Source organism: Hordeum vulgare, chromosome 3H (assembly GCF_904849725.1).
Source record: "Hordeum vulgare subsp. vulgare chromosome 3H, MorexV3_pseudomolecules_assembly, whole genome shotgun sequence".
NCBI classification, from domain to species: domain Eukaryota; kingdom Viridiplantae; phylum Streptophyta; class Magnoliopsida; order Poales; family Poaceae; genus Hordeum; species Hordeum vulgare.
Genome location: NC_058520.1, coordinates 294726284 through 294738409, shown reverse-complemented (window position 1 = coordinate 294738409; position 12126 = coordinate 294726284).

Genomic DNA, 12126 nt, shown 5'->3' with positions numbered 1-12126 from the left:
TAAATGGGCTAATTATCTCATTGTTGGGGGAAAATAAGGTCAGGAGAATAAGATAGAGGAGAAGAAAGAGGAGGAGGAGGAGAAAAAGCAGAAATCAAGAAGAAGGAGAAGGAGGAGGAGGAGAAGAAGGAGGATAAGAAGGAGGAGGAGAAGGTATTCTTATTCTCTTCTTCTCTTCTTATTCTTTTCTTCTTCTCCTTCCTATTTTGGTCTTCTCCTCCTCCTCTTCTTCTTCTTCTTTTTATTCTTCTCCTCCTCCTCTTCTCCTCTTGTCCTCCTCCTCCTCTTCTTCTTCTTCCTATTCTTTCTATTAAGCTATAACTAACCTAACTAACCAAGCTAACTAAACCTATCGCTAAACCTAGATATCACTAAACAGCAAAAAAATAACAAAAACAGAATCTACCACTATAACAAAAATATAATCTACCACTAAGTAACTAAAAAATAATCTAGCTACCACTAAATACCAAACAATAAAAAATCAACTTCTTCTTCTTTTTTCTCTTCTTCTCCTTCTTATTTTTTTCTTATTCTCTTCTTCTCTTCTTCTTCTCTTCTTCTTTACTTCTTCTCCTTCTTATTTTTTTTCTTCTCTTCTTCTTCTTCTTCTTCTTCTTCTTCTTCTTCTCCTTCTTATTTTTTTCTTCTCCTCTTTTTCTTCTTCTTCTTCTTCTTTTTCTTCTCCTCCCCCTCCTCCTCCTACTCCTCTTCTTCTTCTCCTCTTCTCGTCCTCCTACTCCTCCTCTTCTCCTCTTCTCCTCCTCCACCTAACTAACCAAGCTAACTAACTAACTTAACTAAAACTACTAACCTAACTAAATCTACCACTAAAACTACTAAAAATAACAACTACTAAAAAATATTAAAACTACTAAAAAATAATGCGGGTGGGGGTGGGGGTGGGGGTGTGGGGGCTCACCGGGAGGGGCGGCTGTGGAGGGGCCGGGGTGTTGGGGGTGGCGGGGCGGCGCCCGAGGCACCAGGGGCGGCGGCGTGACGGTGGTGGGGCAGCGACAGCGGGGGCGAGGTGGGGGGAGAGAGAGAGGGGCGGCGGCGGGGGCGACAGGGGCGGCGGTGGGGGCGACAGGGGCGCGCGTGGTGGGGAGAGATAGAGAGGGGCGTGTGGGGTGACCGTTAAAGAGAGAGAGGGACGGGGTGGGGGGGGGGGAAGGAGCCGTTAACGGAGTTAGCGCGTTGTCGTCTGCCGTCGTACGGCAAAGAGTCTAGACTCTTTGTCGTCTGCCTCCGGACTCTTTGACGTCCGCTAGCAGACGACAAAGGTCTGACTCTAGTTTGACCTAGCCACCCCACGGTCAGGTGGGCCCATCTATATCTTTGTCGTCTGTCTCCGGACTCTTTGTCGTCCGCGAGCAGACGACAAAGATGTGACAGATGGCAAAAACACTTTATGCCATCAGCCTGTGCTTTGCCGTCTATTTTGCCAAAGCTGACGGCAAAGACACTCTTTGCCATCAGCTAGCAGACGGCAAAGACTAGGCAGATGGCAAAAAAATGTTTTCCAATAGTGTATGATGAAATCTCTTGAAGAGAAGCTCGAACTAGAAGTCTCTATACCTAGAAAACTTCATGATGAGTGGGAACCTACTATCAAAATCAAGATCAAAATTATGAGTGTCATGCTTTATGTGATTTGGGTGCTAGTGTTTCCGTGATTCCAAAGTATTTATGTGATATTCTTGGTTTTCATGAGATTGAAGAGTGTTCTCTTAATTTGCATCGGATTCTACCGTCAAGAAACCCATGGGAAGGATCGATGATGTTCTTATTGTTGCAAATCAGAACTATGTACCCGTGGATTTCGTTGTAATTGACATAGATTGCAATCCTTCATGTCCCATTATTCTTGGTAGACCTTTCCTAAGGACTATTGGTGTTATCATCGATATGAAGGAAGGGAATATTAGATTTCAATTTACTTTAAAGAAGGGCATGGAGCACTTTCCTAGAAAGAAAATAAGATTGCCTTATGAATCTATGATGAGGGCTACTTATGGTTTGAGCACCAAAGATGACTATACGTGATTCCATCACCTTTCGCCTAGCTAAGGGCGTTAAACAAAAGCGCTTGTTGGGAGGCAACCCAACGAATCTATCCTTTTTCTTTCTGTTTTGTGTTTTTCACACTTTCATAGTTCTGTTATGATTGTGTTTTTTGTGTTTGTCTTTGCGTTTGTGCCAAGCAAAACCGTTATGATTAGTCTTGGGGATGATCGTTTGGTCATGCTGGAAAAGACAGAAACTTTTTCTCACGAAAAGATTTTTTTCTGTAAGATATTTTGAGTTGATTCTTTTTGCTGCTGATTGCTACGCAAATTCTTTAGACTGTCGTAATTTTTAACAATTTTTGAAGTACCAGAAGTATACGAAATATACAGATTGCTACATACTGGCCTGCTGTTAACAGATTCTGTTTTGTTGTGTTGGTTGCTTATTTTGATGAAACTATGGATAGTATCGGGGGGTATTAGCCATGGAAGATTGAAAATACAGTAACCAAACATTAGCATAAGTAGAATTTAAGTTTGCTACATTACCTAAGGAAGTGGTGGTTTGCTTTCTCATACTAATGTTATCACGAGTTTCTGTTTAAAGTTTCGTGTTGTGAAGTTTTCAAGTTTTGGGTGAAGTTCTTATGGACAAAGAGATAAAGAGTGGCAAGAGAATCAAGCTTGGGGATTCCCAAGGCACCCCTAGAGATTCAAGGATGCCGTAAAAGCCTAAGCTTGGGGATGCCCCGGGAAGGCATCCCCTCTCTCGTCTTCAATCCATCGGTAACATTACTTGGGGCTATATTTTTATTCACCACATGTTATGTGTTTTTGCTTGGAGCGTCTTGTATCGTAGGTGTCTTTTATTTTTGTTGTGTCACAATCATCCTTGCTGCACACCTAGAGAGAGGGACATGCACACACCGTGATTTTGTCGAGCTTCACTTATATCCTTTGGTAGACAATTCAGCTCACATGTGTTTCACTTATATCTGTTGAGCTAGATACTTTTGCTCTATGTGCTTCACTTATACCGTTTAGAGCGCAGCGGTGCGTGGCTTGGTAGTTGATCTATTCTTTGAAAGTAGTCTCAAAAGGGGTAGTTATCCAACGGGATACAGAAACTTCCACCTTCATGTGCATTGAATAGTTAGAGAAGTTTGATTCATCTCAATTAGTTTTGAGTTGTGGTTATGGTAATATTAAAGTCATGCTAGTAAGGTGTTGTGGATCTAGAAATACTTGTGTTGAAGTTAGTGATTCCCGTAGCATGCACGTATGGTGAACCGCTATGTGATGAAATCTGAGCATGATTAGTCTATTGATTGTCATCCTTTGCATGGTAGTCGGGATCGCGCGATGGTTTATACCTACCAACCCTTCCCCTAGGAGTATGCGTTGAATGCTTTGTTTCGATTACTAATAAAACTTTTGCAACAAGTATATGATTTCTTCATGACTAATGTTGAGTCCATAGTTTAGATACACTTTCACCTTCCACCATCACTATCTTCTTAGTGTCGTGCAACTTTTGCCGGTACACAAAATCCACCATTAGCCTCCCTCAAAACAGCCACCATACCTAGCTACTATTGCTTTTTCAAAGTCATTCCCAGATATATTGCCATGCAACCACCACCATGACATGTGCCACCACGTCTACATTACCATTGCATGATCGTAAGATAGGTAGCATCATGTTTCCATTAATGTCTATGCCATGCTAGATCATTGTCACGGTACACTACCGAAGGCATTCCATATAGAGTCATCGTTGCTCTAAGTTTTAGTTGAAAGTGTGATGATCATCATTAATGGAGCATTGTCCCATGTGAGGAAATAAAAGAGGCCAAAGATGCCCACCAAAAAAAATAGAGGCCAAAGATCCCACCAAAAAAATGAGAGAAAAAGAGATAAGGGACAATGTTACCACTTTTCCACACTTGTGCATATTAAGCACCATGATCTTCATGATTGAGAGTCTCTCCTTTTGTCACCACCATATAGATAGTGGGAAGTTTTCATTATATAACTTGGCTTGTATATTCCAATGATAGGCTTCCTCAAAATTTCCTTAGGTCTTCGTGAGCAAGCAAGTTGGATGCACACCCACTAGTTTTCCTTAAGAGCTTTCACATACTCTTAGCTCTAGTGCATCATTTGTATGGCAATCCCTACTCATTCCCATTGATATCTATTGATGAGCATCTCCACAGCTCATTGATATACCTAGTTAATGTGACTATCATCTCCTTTTTTTCTTGCAACCTCCACCACACTCCACACCACTTATAGTGCTAAAACCATGGCTCACGCTCATGTATTGCGTGAGAGTTGAAAATGTTTGAGAAAGCAAAGGTGTGAAACAATTACTTGGCCAATATCGGGGTTGTGCATGATTTAAATTTGTTGTGCAATGATGATACAACATAGCCAGACTATATGCTTTTGTAGGGATAACTTTCTTTTGGCCTTGTTATTTTGAAAGTTCATGATTACCTTGCTAGTTTGCTTGATTTATTATTGTTTCCACGTGAATAGAAAACTATTGTTTTGAATCTAATGGATCTGAACATTCACGTCACATAAGAGGAGTTACAAAGGACATTTATGCTAGGTAGCATGAAAGCATCAAAAAGTCATTCTTTATCACTTCCCTACTCGAGGACGAGCAGGAGTTAAGCTTGGGGATGCTTGATACGTCTCAATCGTATCTATAATTTTTGATGGTTTCATGCTGTTATCTTGTCATCTTTGGATATTTTATGTACCTTTTATATCTTTTCTAGGACTAACTTATTAATTCAGTGCCAAGTGCTAGTTCCTGTTTTTTCTGCGTTTTTGGTGCTTTTCAGATTTGATTTTGGAACGGACTCCAAACGGAATAAAATCCCCAAAATGATTTTTCCCGAACGAAATAAGATCAGGTGGCCCGTGGGCCAAGCCAGGAGGGCTACAGGGAGCCCACAAGCCCCCACTCCGCCACCACGGGGGAGGCGGCGGTGGGTAGGCTTGTGGCCTCCCTGGCGCCCCCTGACCTAGATCTTGCGCCTATATATTCCCTAAAAATCAGAAAAAAATCAAGGGATCCACGAAAATACTTTTCCACCGCCGCAAGCTTCCGTTTCCGCGAGATCTCATCTAGAGACCCTTCCCGGTGCCGTGTCGGAGGGCACTTTGGAGTTGGAGGGCTTCTTCATCATCATCATCGCCCCTCCAATGACTCGTGAGTAGTTCACTTCAGACCTACGGGTCCGTAGTTAATAGCTAGGTGGCTTCTTCTCTCTCTTGGATCTTCAATACAAACTTCTCCATGATCTTCATGGAGATCTATCCGATGTAATCTTCTTTGGCGGTGTGTTTGTCGAGATCCGATGAATTGTGGATTTGTGATCAGATTATCTATGATATATATTTGAGTCTTTGCTGATTTGTTATATGCATGATTTGATATCCTTGTAAGTCTCTCCGAGCCTTGGGTTTTGTTTGGCCAACTAGATCTATGATTCTTGCAATGGGAGAAGTACTTGGTTTTGGGTTCTTACCATGTGGTGACCTTTCCGAATGACAGTAGGGGCAGCATGGCACACATTAAGTAGTTGCCATCAAGGGTAACAAGGTGGGCTCTGTCGTTGATATGAGATTGTCCATCTACATCATGTCATCTTGCTTAAGGAGTTACTCTGTTCTTTTGGACTTAATACACTAGATGTATGTTGGATAGCGGTCGACGTGTGGAGTAATAGTAGTAGATGCAGAAAGTATCGGTCTACTTGTTTTGGACGTGATGCCTATAGATATAATCATTGACATAGATGACGTCACGACTTTGCGCAATTCTATCAATTGCTCGACAGTAATTTGTTCACCCACTGTCTACTTGCTTTCATGAGAGAAGCCACTAGTAAACACTACGGCCCCCGGGTCTATTCACTTCTATCGTTTCCACTTTCGCTTTTACTTTTCTTTGTTACTTTGTTGCTTTCAGTTCTCACTTGGCGAACAATCTATAAGGGATTGACAACCCCTTCATAGCGTTGGGAGCAAGCTTTTTGTGTTTGCGCACGCTCTTGTGATACTCCTTCACTCGATCGATACCTTGGTTCTCAAACTGAGGGAAATACTTACCACCGCTGCGCTACATCACCCTTTCCGCTACGAGGGAACACCAACGCAAGGCTCCAAGGCCACGGGGGGAATCCTTTGCATATTTGCCTAGGAAGTCCCTTAAGGTGTAGCCGTAGCAGAAGGATTCCTTGTGCCGTCGACACACCTATTTCTGGCGCCGTTGGAAGGTCTTTTGTTGCAGTAGCATTCACCCACTCCATACGGGCGTGGGAAGAGGAGGCTGTGGTGGTGCGGCCTTCCCTCTGCACAGAAGGCTGCATAGATGAAGCTTGCTTCTCACGGGCCACTGGGTCGGTGGCCGTGACCTCAGCCTTGGCGGAGTGACGCCGGACGTGGGGCTTGCGGGCGTGGTCAACATGACCCACGGAGCCCTGCGCTCGGCACGCATACGGTGAGCGTCAGCCATGGGGTTGATGAAGCTGGAGCGAAACCAGAGCGGATGTTGGTGATATTACCCGCTGTATGACCTGCCCTATTGGGTCGGGTCAGGTTCATGGCGACTCAACATTCATGATTCAATATGGGCTAAGACCTAGGACGCGGAAGGCGTAAGGTGATCTCCATCAAAGAGTCGGCCGAGCCCATGAGCCCAAGTGGCGACTAGAGGCCCAAGAAGAGGAAGACTCGCCGAGTAGTTTCCTTGCTTGAGAGACACGATGGCTTCGAGATATGTCAGGTCACGTCTTATGACGTGGCCTGGACTATTGTAAACCTAGGGCCTCGACTTGTATATAAAGGCGAGTCTCTAGGGTAGAGAAACTTAAGTTAGAATCCATCGAGAGCTAGGTCAGGCGAGTTACGCACCCTTGTAATCGATCCCACCATGAATATACACAAAGCAGGACATAGGGTTTTACCTCCATCGTAGGGGGCGAACCTGGGTAAACCAGAGTCTCGCTTCCGCTTAACCCCTTTGAGTCGCCACCGTGACAAAACCACGACAGTTGGCGCCCACCGTGGGTCTAACGCACGGTGGAGTTGAGTTCTCAAAGGGATCCCTTCTGTGGTTTGGGAGCTACACGGTCGGCCTCATGACTAAAAGGCGTCGCAGGAAGTACTACATCGACAACTCTCAGTAGGGTCCTGATGCCGATTCAATCCAATCTGGTTACGGGGTCCCCTTCGGCAAGATCCACGTCTTCATCGGCAAGTTTGGGGTTCCCCTACCTGAACCGGAGAGCTCCATGACATTGTCGAGCTGGCTCGGTTCGCCCAACCCACCATACATCCAGTCAGGCCATGCCATACTTTTGTTGGTTTTACGTAGGGGGTCGACTTACCGGATGAGCCGCTGATTGAGGAGAGCACCCCTGTCAACTCGGATGACGAGTCATCCATGGGACATACAGATTCAATCTATCCCCTCCACGAAGGGCGGCTTGGGGGTTTGTCTGAGGCTGCGATTTTTGAGGACTTCCAAGAACCTCATCGTCAGGTCGCCATCTACATGGCAGGAGCAGCAACGGCTCAGCCGACCGCGACGGGTAACAGCGGAGCTAGCGGGTCTGGCAAGACTTCGGCTCAAGCCATGGCGGATCTAGTGGCAGAGATGTCTAATGTCACGGCGGTTGCCGTGACCATGGAGAACCAAGAAGGAGTTAACGCCGAATTGGTAAAGCTGAGGGAGGAGATGGCCAAGTTCTAGCACGAGATCAAAGTCGAGGCCACGAGGATGGCGATCCAACAGGCCCAGATCGCCGCGGAGACAGAATGGCTAAGGGTTCAGGGATGTCGGCTTGAACGCCAAGAGCGCACTTCCGATGTGGTCCACCAGAGCAGGCATCGCAACCATCTAGCGGCCGATCTAAACCCTACCCGACTCTTCAACAGCCCACATACTCCTGGGAAGGAACCTAACCCTCCATGGAGAGTCACTCAGCAGGTTGAGCCAGCTCAGCCGCCGCCCAATCCATAGTTGCCTCGGCCGACGCCGGCGCAGCCGCCATGCTTCCACACGCTGCAAGGTCAATTTTGTAACCCCATCGACAATGTGCTGGCCGCCACCCACAACTTAGAGTCTCTTCCCATCCACGAAAACTCCATTGCTGAGGTGGAAGCTAGGAACACCATCGAAATATTGAAAACTGCAGTGGTCCAATAGGCACAATACTCGTATAGTCGTGATCGACGTACTCGATGCCTCATGCAAGTCATTCCATGAGTCGCCGTGTCGACTCGCCCACCGTGTCCGACGGTGGGAAGCATCGACATCCGCAGACCAACCCACTTGGGTGGCAAGGCACACATGCCCAAGACCATGTGGATGCATCGCGAGCCGTCCGTCCGGCTGAGGCGGCCACATCGGCGGGTCATGGCCATCACGCTTATGTGCCACCCCACCGGCGCACGGCGAGCCTGGAGGTAGGAACATTGGGATTATGTGTTTATCACCTACCCTCCGCAATGAGCATATGCCCAAGGAGTTTAAGGGTCTGCACAAAGTTTCCAACTACACGCCTGACCTTGAGCCAGGAGCGTGGATTGAGAGTTACGAGCTTGCAATGGACATGCTCGATGTTAGCGATGTCGTGTGTGCCAAGTACTTCACAATGATGTTCGAAGGGACGACATGCACTTGGCTAAAGAATTTGCTGCCCAACTCCATCAACTCCTGGGCCATGCTAAAGGAGCGTTTTGTCAAGAATTTCAGAGGAACTTGCAAGCGCCCAATGACTATTGTCGACTTACAGCACTGTGTCCAACGCTCAGATGAGTCGGCCCATCATTGGACGCGGCAGGTTGGAGAGATAATCCATTCATCGGATGGTATCACTGCAGCTCAGGTTGTGCAGATTTTTGGAGAAAAACTGCTACTTCCAACCCTTGGTGTTGAAACTTGGGCGACTCAAGCGGAAAATGCAGGATATGGGCGAGTTGATGGACACTCTAACTAGATATGTCGAGTCAGATAGTACCAAAGATCCCGGAGAGGACGACGACAAAGTCAGCGGCGCCAGGAAGGGAGAGACATCTAGAGCCAAAGATACCTAGAAACGTCAGCTCAGCTATCACGTGTTTACCAATAATGCTTGCAAGAGGGACAAGAAGGTTAATTAGAGAGACCTCGGCAGAGCTGAGCCGACGTTTCCAGGTATCTCAACTCGTTTGGGCAGCCTGTTACCTGGAGTAGGGAGGACCACCCGCCCCGAGTTGATAACCCTGGCTACTTGGCATTGGTTCAGGCACCACAAGTGGGGGGCTATACCCTCTCCAAAGTCCTCATGGACGGTGGTAGTAGTAGCAACATCGTATACTATGACATTTTCCGGAGAATGAATTTCACTGAAGGCGACTTGATGCCTTCCTCCACGGCATCGTCCCTGGTAAGTCGGCTTATCCTGTTGGGCGGACTAAACTCAATGTGGCTTTTGGCACCGAGTCTAATTACAGGAGCGATTCTCTCACGTTCGAGGTGGTCAAGATCAAGAGCCCTTATCATGCGATTTTTGGTCGGCCGGCTTACGCCCGCTTCATGGCCCGGCCGTGTTATGTCTACCTCAATCTCAAGATGTCACGCCCTAGAGGAACCATCACAATAAATGGAGATCGGAAGATAGCTCAGGATTGCGACGATGGAGATGCTGCTTATGCTGAGTCGGCTCGCGCCGCTCAGGAACTCAAGTTTCATCAGGCCAATGTTGACCCGGCAGACATGACTCCACTCAAGAAGCCCACAATCGATTCAGAGCCATCCCTCAAGTTTAAACCTACAGATGACACGTTTCTCAAAAAAATCCTACAGATGACACCTGGTGAATATTGGGACAGGCCGGGATCCCAATTAGGAAAGTGCACTCATCGAATTCATCCATGAGAATCGGGTCATTTTTGCATGGAAACCTTCTGACATGCCAGGTGTACCGAGAGAGTTCGCTGGGCACCACCTTAATATAGATCCAAGATGAAGGCTCTTCGGTAGTACCTCCGTCGTTTCAACGAGGAGAGGCGTAAGATAATCGGGGAAGAGGTAGCCCGGCTCTTGGCTGCTGGGTTCGTTGTGGAAGTTTTTCATCCAGAGTGGTTGGCCAATCAATTCTTGGTCCTCAAGAGCAATGGCACTTTTCGCATGTGCGTTGACTACACCGACCTTAACAAGGCATGCCCGAAGGATCCTTTCACTCTCCCTCGTATTGATCAAGTCAATGACTCTACGGCGGGTTGCGAGTGGCTGTTTTTTTGGATGCATACTCAGGTTATCACCAGATCAAGACGGCTCTGGAGGATCAGGGAAAGACGGCCTTCGTAACTCCTTTTGGTGCTATTTTGCTATGTCTCCATCCTATTTGGGCTTAAGAGTGCAGGGGCGACTTATCAGCGTTGTATCCAGAATTGTCTGCACAACCAAATCGGGCGCAACATTCACCCCTATGTTGATGACATAGTGGTGAAATCCCAGAAGAAGGATTCACTTCTGGAGGATCTCAAGGAGACGTTTGACAGTTTTCGTGTGTATCAGATGAAGCTTAACCCGACCAAGTGTGGTTTTAGTGTCCCTGTAGGTAAGTTATTGGGCTTCTTGGTGTCACAGCGAGGTATTGAGCCCAACCCGGACAAGATTAAGGCGATTACTTCCCTTGGCAAGCCGGCTAATATCAACCAGGTCCAGCATATGGCGGGACATATCGCAGCTTTGAGTCGCTTAATATGCTGCCTTGGTGACAAGGCCATCCCTCTTTATTAGCCGCTCAAGAAAACAGACTGTTTTGTGTGGACATATGCGGCCAAAGAAGCCTTTGAGGCCCTAAAGAAGCAATTGTCTAAGCCGCCCGTTTTAGCCGCCCCACCAACAAAGAGCCTATGCTCTTGTACATTGCTGCTAACTCTAATGCATTAGGCGTGGTAGTGGTTGTCGAACGCAAGGAAGAATGAAAGGAGTATCCGGTCCAGAGGTCTGTATACTTTGTCAACAAAGTCTTGACCCTCTCCAAACAGCGTTATCGACACTGGCAGAAGCTGGTTTTCGGGATCTTCATGGCGAGTCGGAAGCTGAAGCACTACTTCCAGGAGCATCCGATCATGATGGTCAGTTCCGCGCCACTTGGCAATATCATACAAAACCGTGAAGCGACCGGGCGGATTGCTCAATGTGCTATCGAGCTTGGTCCTCACCACGTGAAGTATATGCCCCGCACGACCATCAAGTCTCAAGCTTTAGTTGATTTCATCAACGATTGGACCGAGTTGCAAATTCCAGAAGACATACCAGATCACACATATTGGACTATCCTCTTTGAGGGGTCCAGGCAGCTGGATGGCTCGGGGGCTGGTGTGGTACTGACCTCCTGGTAGAGTGACAAGTTTTGCTACGTCCTACGGCTCATGTTTCCATGTACTAACAATGCAGCGGCCTACGAGGCTTTGCTCCATGGTCTTAGTATCGCCAAAGAGATGAACCTCAGCCGAGTTAGATGCCTGGGCGACTCAGATCTGGTGGCGCAACAAGTTTCCGAAACGTGGGGTTCCAGGGATCCGTTGATGGCGGCTTACAGGCATGCCATATCAGATGTGGTGGGTCACTTCCATGGTTATCAAGTTGATCAAATTAACCGCCGGCTCAACGAGGCAGCTGACGCACTTTCACGACTCGGGTCACAGCGTAAGCCGGTTCCTCCAAATGAATTTTTGGATATCTTGCATAACCCATTGGTGAAGTTGCCCTCTGAGGAGGATATAGCGGTCCCTGACCCGGAATCTCAACTTGTGGCGGCTCTTCGTGCCACTCTGGATTGGGCGGTCCCTTACATGGCTTATTTGGCACGGGGCGAGTTACCCGCTGAGGAGTTGATGGCTCACCAAGTTATCTGGCAATGCAAGTCCCTGGTCATACATAAAGGCGAGTTGCACAAGCGAAGCACTTGTGGAATTTTTCAAAGATGCGTCTCGCCCGAAGAGGGACGTGTGATCCTTAATGACATTCACGCTGGCGACTGTGGTCCTCACGTCGGGTCACAATCTTTTGTATGAAAAGCCTTTAGACATGGATTCT